This window comes from Pituophis catenifer, unplaced genomic scaffold (assembly GCF_029215685.1).
Source record: "Pituophis catenifer annectens isolate HBS135680 unplaced genomic scaffold, rPitCat1.0.hap2 SCAF_2, whole genome shotgun sequence".
Lineage (NCBI taxonomy): Eukaryota > Metazoa > Chordata > Lepidosauria > Squamata > Colubridae > Pituophis > Pituophis catenifer.
In genome coordinates this window covers 50444475-50455526 of record NW_027256882.1, presented here as the reverse complement: position 1 = coordinate 50455526, position 11052 = coordinate 50444475, and positions in this window count along the sequence as shown.

Below are 11052 nucleotides of genomic sequence, written 5' to 3'. Positions count from 1 at the left end.
GAAATGGATCATAGGGACTAATGACATGGATTTCCACTACATTGTCAAAACGGCAAGGTAGAAATTGTCATTCCTTGTATCAAACAACAAGCCTCACCTAGATACATATACAATAGAGTCAATTTTTTACACATTCTTAAAATGACTTCTTTTTTTTTAAAAGAACGCTAGTTTTGATGTCACAATCATGCACCTAGTTTCAAATGTTCACGTGCTTTCCTGATAAAGATGCACATAAACACATTTGATAAACCACTAAAAACGTATTGAATAGATGAAAAATAATGCAAAATGGTATTGTTAGGAAAACTTTCCTTCTTGTTCTTTTATCGTGCCTATATTATTTTAGATGGTCTATTGCAGTGATGGCTAACCTTTTCCGGACCGAGTGGCCAAAGCGGCATGTGGACCCAAACCCCCCCAAATGCAATACGTGAGTGGCCCTGTGCATGCACCCCACACATGCGAATGCAGCCCCCCCGCATGCACCCTAGTCCCCCATGCATGCACACGCATCCCCCATGCGCCCCCTCCACATGTGCATGCACTTTGTCCTGTGCATGCGCACGCACCACCCCATGTGTGCCCCGCTCCCATGCATGCACATATCCCTCCCCCGTGTACCGCGTGCATGCGTGGCAGAAACCTGAAGAACAGCTGGCCAGTAGGAGGTGCATGTGCATGCACGGCTGAGCTGGGGCAACAGCTCACATGCCCACAGAGAGGGTGCTGCATGCCACCATTGGCACGCGTGCCATACGTTCGCCATCACGGGTCTATTGAGCAAACAAAAGGAATGAATGTTTGTCGAAAGAAGCAAAAAAAAAAAATCCACTGAATAATAGCATATTTCTATCCTTTTGGCTATTTGGAAATGAGAGTTTGGGTATGTTAGGAGAAATAAGGAAGTAAAATGAATGCTTTGCCAAGGTGGTATCTTGTGTAGTAAAACAAGAGGATTTATTTATTTATTTAATATAATTTGTATGCCGCCCTATCTCCGTAGGACTCAGGGCGGCTCACAACAAATAAAAACAAACCCAATGAAACGTAAAATACATAAATATGCATACATAAAATACACAAATGTATAAATATATACAAATGTATAACTTTAAACATATATTAAAACCCATTAAAATAATCAAAAAAAACCTCAGTCCAGGCTGGGCGATGTGAACAGCCATGTTTTTAATTCGCGGCGGAAGGTGCGAAGGTCAGGAGCCAACCGAAGCCCCAGGGGGAATTAGGGTCAAGAGTGAATGGATGCTGAATTAATGTAGTTTGAATGCAATAGAGCTTGAACAGTTCAAAAGAGGTATAACAAAATAACAGAAGAACAGAGTTGGAAAGGACCTTGGAGGTCTTTTAGTCCAAGCCGCTGCTCAAGCAGGAGATCCTATACTCTTAGAGTTTGCAGCAATCCAACAGCACACAAGTAAATAATTCAGCAGAATTCATTTATATAAGAAACTTCTTTATATACAATACCCATGCAGCAGAAGCTAGAACCAGAACTCAGAATCCATATATAATATATATCAGCGAAGCTAAACCATACCCAAGCTCCGAACTGTCTGACATAGTTCTCAGTCACCAAACAGTTCCCATTGGCTGACTTGTTGTTATGGCTATTGCAGCTCATAATTTCTTACACACTGACATATACCATTCCAGACAAGACTGTCCAGTCCAGGGGTGGGTTCTACTTACCTTTACTACCGGTTCGCAGCAGGGCCGAGTGCTCTTCTGATGACGTCGGGGTCGGTGGGCGGAGCCTCCTGCCAGTTTTACTACCAGTTCTATAGAACCGGTGCGAACTGGGGGCAACCCACCACTGGTCCAGTCTCTTCTTAAAAGCCTCCAGTAATTGCCTTATGAAGGCAAACTGTTCCACTGGTTAATGGTCCTCACTGATAGGAAATTTCTCCTTAGTTCTCGGTTGCTTCTTTCCCTGATTAATTTCCATCCATCATTTCTTGTCTTGCCCTCTGATGCTTTGGAGAATAGATTGTCCCACTCTTCTATGTAGCATCCGCTCAAACATTGGAACACTGTTATCATATCACCCCTAGTCCTTCTTTTCATTAGACTAGACCTACCCAATTCCTGCAACCGTTCTTCATATGTTTTAGCCTCCAGGCTCGTAATCCTCCTAATTGTTGCTCTTTTCTCCACTCTCTCTTTTTCATAATATGGTGACCAAAAAAGATGCTGACTGTTTGGAAAGAGTACAGAAGAGGGCAACAAAGATGATTGAAACCTCCAATAGAGAGTTGGCACATTAATAAAAGTTTTTGAAAACTCAAAAGCACAAAAAACGGGGGGGGGGGGGAGGGGGAAGCAAAATATTGTTGATGTTAAGATGATTTATCATATGGAGGCAATGAATTGCATAACAAATATATGAAGGAAGAGTGAATGAGTCAAGACAAAGGGGAAAGACCAACAAAGATAAAATCTTCAAAAACAAAGGTGAGCAGTTTAAAGAATGAATGATAACGTAAGGACAGGATACACCTTAGGTAGCTGACAAGAACAGAAAGGTGTGGAGAGAAAACATGAACAATAACCTATAAACAAGATTGAGCTATGTTTTCTTCTCCTTTTCTTGTCTTCCTTCCCTTATTATTTTTTAAACATTTTTTAGAGCTTAAATTTCCTTTCTCCAGAAAGAATAATGTAATGACTATTTACATATACATATATAGTGGCGAGTGAGAGTGGTGTGGTGGCCTAGATGTGGAGCTCTTACCTCACAATCAGGGGGCTGTGAGTTCGATCCTAGGCAAAGGCAGCTATTTCTCTCTCTGGGCACACTGAGAATATATCTGCTGAAAAAAAACTCTGCATTGGTGACAGGAAGGGCATCCGGACAGTAAACATTCAGCTCCATTCAGTTGCCCCAACTTCACCCCACAAAGGATTATGGGGTCAAGGCTATGGTTTTCCCAGTTGCAATGTATGGCTGTGAAAGTTGGACCATAAGAAAGGCTGAGCGCCAAAGAATTGAGGCCTTTGAACTATGGTGCTGGAGAAGACTCCTGGGAGTCCCTTGGATTGCAAGGCAATCAAACAGGTCAGTCCTAGAGGAGATCCTGACTGCTCCTTAGAAGGCCAGATCCTGAAGATGAAACTCAAATATTTTGGCCACCTAATGAGAAGGAAGGACTCACTGGAGAAGAGCCTAATGCTGGGAAAGATTGAGGGCAGAAGAAAAAGGGGATGACAGAGAATTAGTTGGCTGGATGGAGTCACTGAAGCAGTAGGCGTGAGCTTAAATGGACTCCAGAGGATGGTAGAGGACAGGAAGGCCTGGAGGAACATTGTCCATGGGGTCGCGATGCGTCGGACACGACTTCGCAACTAACAACAACAACAAAAAAGAGGATAATGATGATGATATAGTGGTGAGCGGCATGGTAACCTAGAGATGGAGCTCTTGTTTTACAATCAGGAGGCTGTGAGTTCGATCCTAGGTAGGGGCAGATGTTTCTCTATCTGGGAGCAATGAGTAATCGTATGGTGCAAACTCCACATTGGCGTCAGGAAGGGCATCTGTCCAGTAAACACTCAAGCTCCTTTCAGTTCCCCTGACTCCATCCCAATGCAAGGGATTACAGGGTCGTTGAAAGAAAAAAATCGTGAGGAGTTGGTGAGGAATAGTGATGAGTGCAATGTTGTTAGATGTGAAAAACCAGGTTAGGGACAAATCGTCATGGAGAAAACCAATCTCTGTGGTCATGAAGAGTCAACAACAGCTTGATATGGCATCTAATTGATCATTATATATGAATGAGCAAGGAACGTATTTATGGAGCTATCATTATCAAACAAAACTCCCAAGCAAATAAGAGAACAAACATTGCTTTCATTCTTTTCAAGCCAGCCCACCTCTCTCCGCTGAGGACACAGAACTCTCACATTTATTCTCGAATAAGGTAGAAAGCTGGTGAATGTAAATCGAAAAATAAAAAAAAAATATTACGTTGACACATGCTAATTGTTTGCAGAGTTTACACATAGACCTTTCGAAAATTGTTTAGGTTTTCCTAGACACTTGCTGAACCTTATTCTTGAACTTTCAGCAGCCCGTTTCAGTTCGTACTGGTAATTGTTGAGCTTCAGAGTATGAAGAATTAGTCCCTGAGTTTTTCTTTTTTCCCTCCCTATCTCTTTTACTTTCTGGACCATTTCCTGTAGTTTTGGGTTGTAGGCCTGACAGCAGAAAGCTTTCTTTAGAATTAATCTTTGTGCCCCTCTGACTCCTTTTTGGGCAAAGAGCAAGCTATAAATGCTCCCAATAAATATAAACGTGCTTTGTCTGCAGCATTTCAAAGGTTCACAATGTCACAGATGCACAATGGAAAGTGCCACACTGGAAATTGCCCAGACATGTCCATACCTGTGGTAGAATCCTCTACAAAGCACATCCCAAGAGCTTTTATAAACTCAGTGCCCTGAGCCAATTATTCTTGCAAAGATCCCGAAGGTAAGAAATCCACTTTTTACCAAGAAAAGACTTCCTTTTAACCCAGAAACCAAGAAAGGAGAAACTACCTTATGACCTTTCAAACTGCAGGAGGTACAAGATAATTCCAGCTTGGTTGAGCCATATGGATAATTCATTATGGTTTCAGGTGAGTCAATTGTTGTACCTTTCTAATACAATACTTTGGATTGAATTTAAAGGATAGTGCTATTATTGTTATCACAGCATTGCAAGACACAGCTGTTCTCCTGAGATTAGCATACACATTGGGATAATGTGATAAAAGACCGAACTTAAATAGAATTTATATAACACTTCTCCTGAGGGGGGTGGGGGCGCTCCTGTCTTCTTAGCAGAGTGAAGGAACAGTTTGGTTTCATTTTGGTACGAAAGAGCGAAGAACAATGGAAACTCCACTTGTTGAACCTGGAGGGAGAACTGATGGTAAGAACTGGTCTTCATCTATCTGGTAACCAAGAAGCAGACTCTAGGTTAGGGTTGGGTAAGTTTGGCAACTTTAAGACTTGTGGACTTCAACTCCCAGAATTCATCAACCAGCCATTCTTCTGGGTTGACAGGATTAGCTGGTGACATCATCGTTGCCTGGAGTATGCCCGTGGGGGCTCCTTTCATGTCCCCATCAAGGAGCTGGAGCTAATTATTGGAGCTCACACGGCCACGCAGCAACACCCGGGTCTCGAACACAGGCTTGCTAACCTCCAGCCCAAAGTCCTAACTACGTGAGCCACCACACTCCAAGAGAAAAGATTAAATATTTCACAGAGATCCCACCATTAAGTATAACTTCTGTTTATAGTAGCTTATTGGAAAAATTCTTCCTTCAGTTTTCAGGGCTGTCCTAATTGTGAAATATGAAATTGATTTATTAATTGAATTTATACCTAACCATTCTGTGTATTGTCAACCCATGCAAGTTGCATATTGGCTTATGACAATAAAAGTATAGACTAGAGTATCAACACTGAGTATGTGCCATTAAGTTGTTTTCCATTCCGGTTGACCATATAAGTAGATATTCTCCATGACATTTTCTCTATTTTAATATTTGTTTTAAAATGTTCATGTCGTTCTTCAAAACCAAGTTCCCTCAAGGAATCTTACAAAATACATTACAATCACAGGCTAAATGTTTTGAAAATTAAAGTGGGGTGTGAATAGAATAGAATAGAATAGAATAGAATAGAATAGAATAGAATAGAATAGAATAGAATAGAATAGAATAGAATAGAATAGAATTTTTTATCGGCCAAGTGTGATTGGAGACACAAGGAATTTGTCTTGTATATGTATGTCAGTGGTATTACTGGCCACAGAATCAGTATCTAGAACAGGGGTCTCCAACCTTGGCAACTTTAAGAATTGGAACCTTGGAACTCCCAGAATTCCTCAGCCAGCTTTGGGAGTTGAAGTCCACAAGTCTTAGAGTTGCCAATGTTGGAGACCCTGATCTAAAATACAGTTTAGATCCTGCAAAGGAAGGGGAGAAAAGATGGACCTTGGACCACCCTATATTTGGGGTGGAGAGAGGAGAGAAAAAATCATTTTCCTTTGGACAACTGAAAAGCAAATGCAATCAGTGAGAGCTCCAAAGACCTTTGGAATCATCCAGATTGGATGAAAAGCAAGCAATTAAAAGTAAATGTGGCAAAACCTCTCTACTTAATTACACAGTAAAAGGTTTGGAATGAACTAACCTGTGGATGCAACTGATGTGATTGTAATCAATCATCATTTAAAGTGTTCAGGGGAAAAAAAAGGGGGGGGGAATGATTCTTCACAGCAAAAGTAACATTCCAAAACTAGCGTCAAGAGAAGAAGAAAGACACCGTGATCCTAAGGCCAATCACATCTTTAGGCCTCTTTCACTATGATGCAGCCCCAGATACTTTTACTGAGAGTGTCCACAAACTTACTGGGTGAATTCCAAGGATGTGTTTCCGTTGTTACTCTGCTGAAAATGTCTTCTGCGTTTTCTTAGCCATGCTTCAATTATTTTCTCTCCCAGCAGTGAAATGATGAAGAGTGGGGTATGAATTCTTGAACTTTCATAGTTAGGAGTCTTTGGTTGAATGATGTTTCAATATTTTTCAGGATCAGACTCAATAAATTTAGTAAGAGTTAAAGGTTTAAATATATCTCCTTTTATTTACAATAGGCATTCTATATTCACTGAATATTCATAGGTAGAAGCAAGTAAATGGGGGCAAACAGCTCCTTATATATACAATGGGTGGAGCTAGATGTGGGAGTGGTGAATCATGAATACATTAAGAAGTGAAGAATAAGTTAACCCCTGATACCCCGTTCATATATTATTTACACATTATAGAATAAGGCATTTACATCTGACAAATCCCCCTCTAAATGCCGATTCGTTACACAACACCAATTACATTCAGATTCAGGACAGTACAAAACATACAATTTAGAAGTTAAGTATTTATGCTGCTTGGCAGGTATAGGCTTTGTCAATATGTCAGCTAATTGTTCTGAAGTTTCACAATGCACAGCTTTAATAAATCCATCCTGAGATAATTGTCTCACATGTTTAAATTTTATATCTATGTGTCTGGACCTTTGTCCAATGGCGTCAGATCTGGATATTTCAATAGCTGCTTTATTATCTTCATGCATAATAAAAGGTAAAACAGGTTTTTTCCAAACATCTGAAATCAAATCATTAAACCACACAAGGTTATTTGCAGCTTTAGATAAACAAACATATTCTGCTTCTGTCGTTGAAGTGGCCACTAATTCTTGTTTACCAGTGTACCAGTAAACTGGACAGTCATTTAAGAGGAATATATAACCAGATGTACTTTTTCTGCATGATGTGTCTCCAGCCCAGTCTGCATCTGCATAACATGTAAGTTTTGGTTCTTTATTATCGTTAGGTTCCAACATTAAACAAAAGTCTAGTGTACTTTTCAGATATCTTAATATTCTTTTAACAGCTTCCCAGTGGTACATTGTTGGCTTGCTGACATGTCTGAATAATAAATTGAGGGGTAAAGCGATATCTGGTCTTGTCCAATTAGATATATAAAGAAGTGAACCTATGACTGATCTATAAAATGTGTTATCTTTGAATTCAGGGGATGATTCATCAGTATTTCTTAGAAAGTCAGTTTGCATAGGAGTATCACAAGGTTTGGCATTACTTAGATTGCATTTATTTAAAAGCTCTATGATCTTATCTCTCTGAGTAAGTTTGAATCCTCTTTTTGTTTTATTAATTTGAACACCAAGATATTTGTTTACTTTGCCTAAAGATTTCAATGAGAAATGTTCATTTAGCTTAGTTACAAAGGTTTCTCTTCTCTCTTTATGTTTTCCTATGTATAAAATGTCATCCACATAGATCAATACAAATTCCATGTAATCATCACCCTTTTTAACGAAAAAACAGTTATCAGCAGTGGTGGCATTGAAGTCCATGGTTTTAAGTACTTTTACTAAGCAATCATACCATCGTTTACCAGATTGTTTTAACCCGTATAAACTCTTGTTTAACAACCAAGTATCATTTCTGTTTGTGTATTGACTGTGGGGTGCTCTTACATATATTTCCTTATCTAGTTTTGCGTGTAGGTACGCTGTCTGTATGTCATATTGGAATACATCGAGATTAAGTGCTGATGCTACCACTAGAGCTGTTTTGACACTCTCGGTTCTTACTGTGGGGGAATACGTGTCAGTGTAATCCTCCGGATATTTCTGTGCATAACCTTGTGCAACTAGTCTAGCTTTGTATAGGGTATTGCCTCCCTCTAAGTTCTTAATTTTATATATCCACCTGGTACCAATAATTGTTTTATCCTTTGGTGCGATTGCAGGTGTAAATACATTTAATCCTTGTAAGCTTTCCATTTCTTTTTTCATTGCTAATTCCCATTTTTCTTTTTCTTCACGAGGGAGTTTTAACACTTCCTCATATGTATTAGGTGTCTTTGGCTCATCATCCATATGCATTATATAGTCTTTATATTTATTTGGCATCTGATTTCTGGTGTTTCTAATTGTTTTTTCAGGTTTACTATTGTTATCATGCAAATATCTTGCTTCCTTTTTAGTTAGTGTGTCTGTCTTTATTTTGTGTTGGCTATTTGTCCATGTTTTGGTTTTGTTTTTATATTTGTTGATGTTTTGCTTTTCTATGGTCCCTTTCTCTTGAGATTTTGTATCTTTGTTGTCACTTGGAAATATTTCATTAAGATGTATTTTAGACCAGTTGGCCTGTTCATGGAATACAGCTGTTCTGGAGACTATAAATTTGTTATTACTATCAATGAATCTGTACCCTTTAGTACCTGTCTCATATCCCATAAATCTGAGTCTTCTGGACACGTTTTCTCCCTTTCTTCTCAGTTGCTTAGGTATGTGTACGTCTGCAGTGACCCCAAATATGTGCATGTGTGCCAATTTTGGTTTTCTATTATACATTACTTCATATGGTGTTTTATTTACAATGCTGGACCAGGTTCTATTCTGTGTGTAATTGGAATAATGTAATGCTTCTGACCAGAATTGTTTGCTTAAGCCAGCATCTTCCAATGTGCATCTAATCATGGTTTGTAATGTTGAGTTCTTCCTCTCTGCAATCCCGTTCTGGAACGCAGAAAATGGACTAGACGTGTAATGTAACATTCCTCTGTCCTTTAACCATTGGGAGAATTCTTTAGACATGAATTCACATCCCCTATCTGTCATAATTTGTTTTATTCTGATATTGTGTTGTGTTTCTATGCGTTTATAAAATTCTTTAAATTTTTGGAAGGTTTCGTCTTTGTGTTTTAATGTATAGACAAATCCATAACGGCTATAATCGTCTACTATGGTTAAGAAGTAGCGTTTTCTATAAGTGATTGATGGAGTTAGTGGACCAACTAAGTCCATGTGTACTAAATCAAAAATTTGGTTGGTTGATCTGGTGGATTTTCTTGGTCTGGGGCTAGTCTTTAGTTTTGTAGATTTACATACTGAGCATTCCAAATAGTTTTCACAATTTTTTATTTTGACACCTTCTGCGTGTTCAGTCATTTTTTGTACTACAGGAAAACTGGCATGTCCTAACTTCCTATGTAAGATGTGAGCACACTCATCATGAATTGGCTTGCCTATTTTTGGTTTTTTTTCATTGTGTACATCTTTGTGATCATGAGATATTTTACATTCATCATTGTCACTGTTGCTAATGTTTTCATCATCTACTTCAATACAATCTCCCATATTTGAATCAATGTTGTGTAACCATTTTTCCTTTGTTATCAGATAAGGTAGGCCTCCTTTAATTATTACAGTGCCTATATCTATTTTATTTTTCTCTAAAGTCGCCTTTCCTTTAGAAAAAACTATGTTAATATCAGAATCTCTACTTAGTTTTATGGCACTTAGTATGTTATGAGGTATTTCAGGTATTAGCAATACCCCCTCTATTTTTCCTAGACCTGGCAGTATTACATTCCCTCTGCCTAATACTTGAACCTTTTCTTGGTTAGCTACCTTTATTACAAATTTATCTTCTACAAATGAAGACAATATATCTTTGTTATTAGTGGTGTGATTAGTTGCTCCAGAATCAATAAGCCAATTACTATTTTCATTCTGCTGTGTGTTAGTGTTGTCTTGTTTATTTAATCCATTCAATGAACCAGATTTTCTATCCTTTGAATTATCTCTGCCCCCTCTATTGTCTTTGTAATTTGGTGGGCTTCTGTATCTATGTCTATCCATGGAAGACTGTCTATAATTGTATTTGTTTCTATATTCTGACCTATGTCTTTCTTTTGAAATTTTGGGGCAATCCCTTCTATTGTGTTCCCTGGATCCACAGTTATGACATTTAAATGTTTCATTATATTTTTCTTGGAAAGCTACTTTCCTATATGTTTTGTGTTCTATGTGATTGTTAGAACGATTCCTTCTTGAATTGTCTTCTGCTATTAATTTATTGGATAGACTTTCTATGGATAAGTATCCTAGATTGATTGTGTCTAAATGTGACATATAATTGTCCCATGATGGATCAAGTGAGTTGATAATAACACTTTTCATTGTTTGATCTGAAATCACCTCCCCCCTTAAATGCAGCTCAGCTCTTATTTTGTTTAAAGATATTAAATGCTCACTTATGGAAACCCCTGGTTTTATCCTAGATGAAAAGAAATCTTTAGACATCCTTGTGGTGGTAGCTACACTGTCACTGTAAAACAAATTGAACATGCATTGAATAATTTCTGACACAGTCATATTTTGCTTAATGCTATGATACATTGCAGGAGACACGCTAGATATTAATAAGAAAAATGCTCTATGGTGTAAGCAGTCTATTTTTAGAGTCCAAGGTCTTTTTGGGGGACTAGTGATAAAAAACAGTAAGTTTTCCTTCATAAAGACAACCTGGAGCTGCTGATACCATTCTTGCAAATTAATGCCATCTACCCTTAGCTTTGGGAAGTCACTGGGTAAATTTCCGACATTATTAGGTCCATTACTTACAACCTGAGGTAGTCCGTGGTCTCGCAAATGCAGAAAGTTAC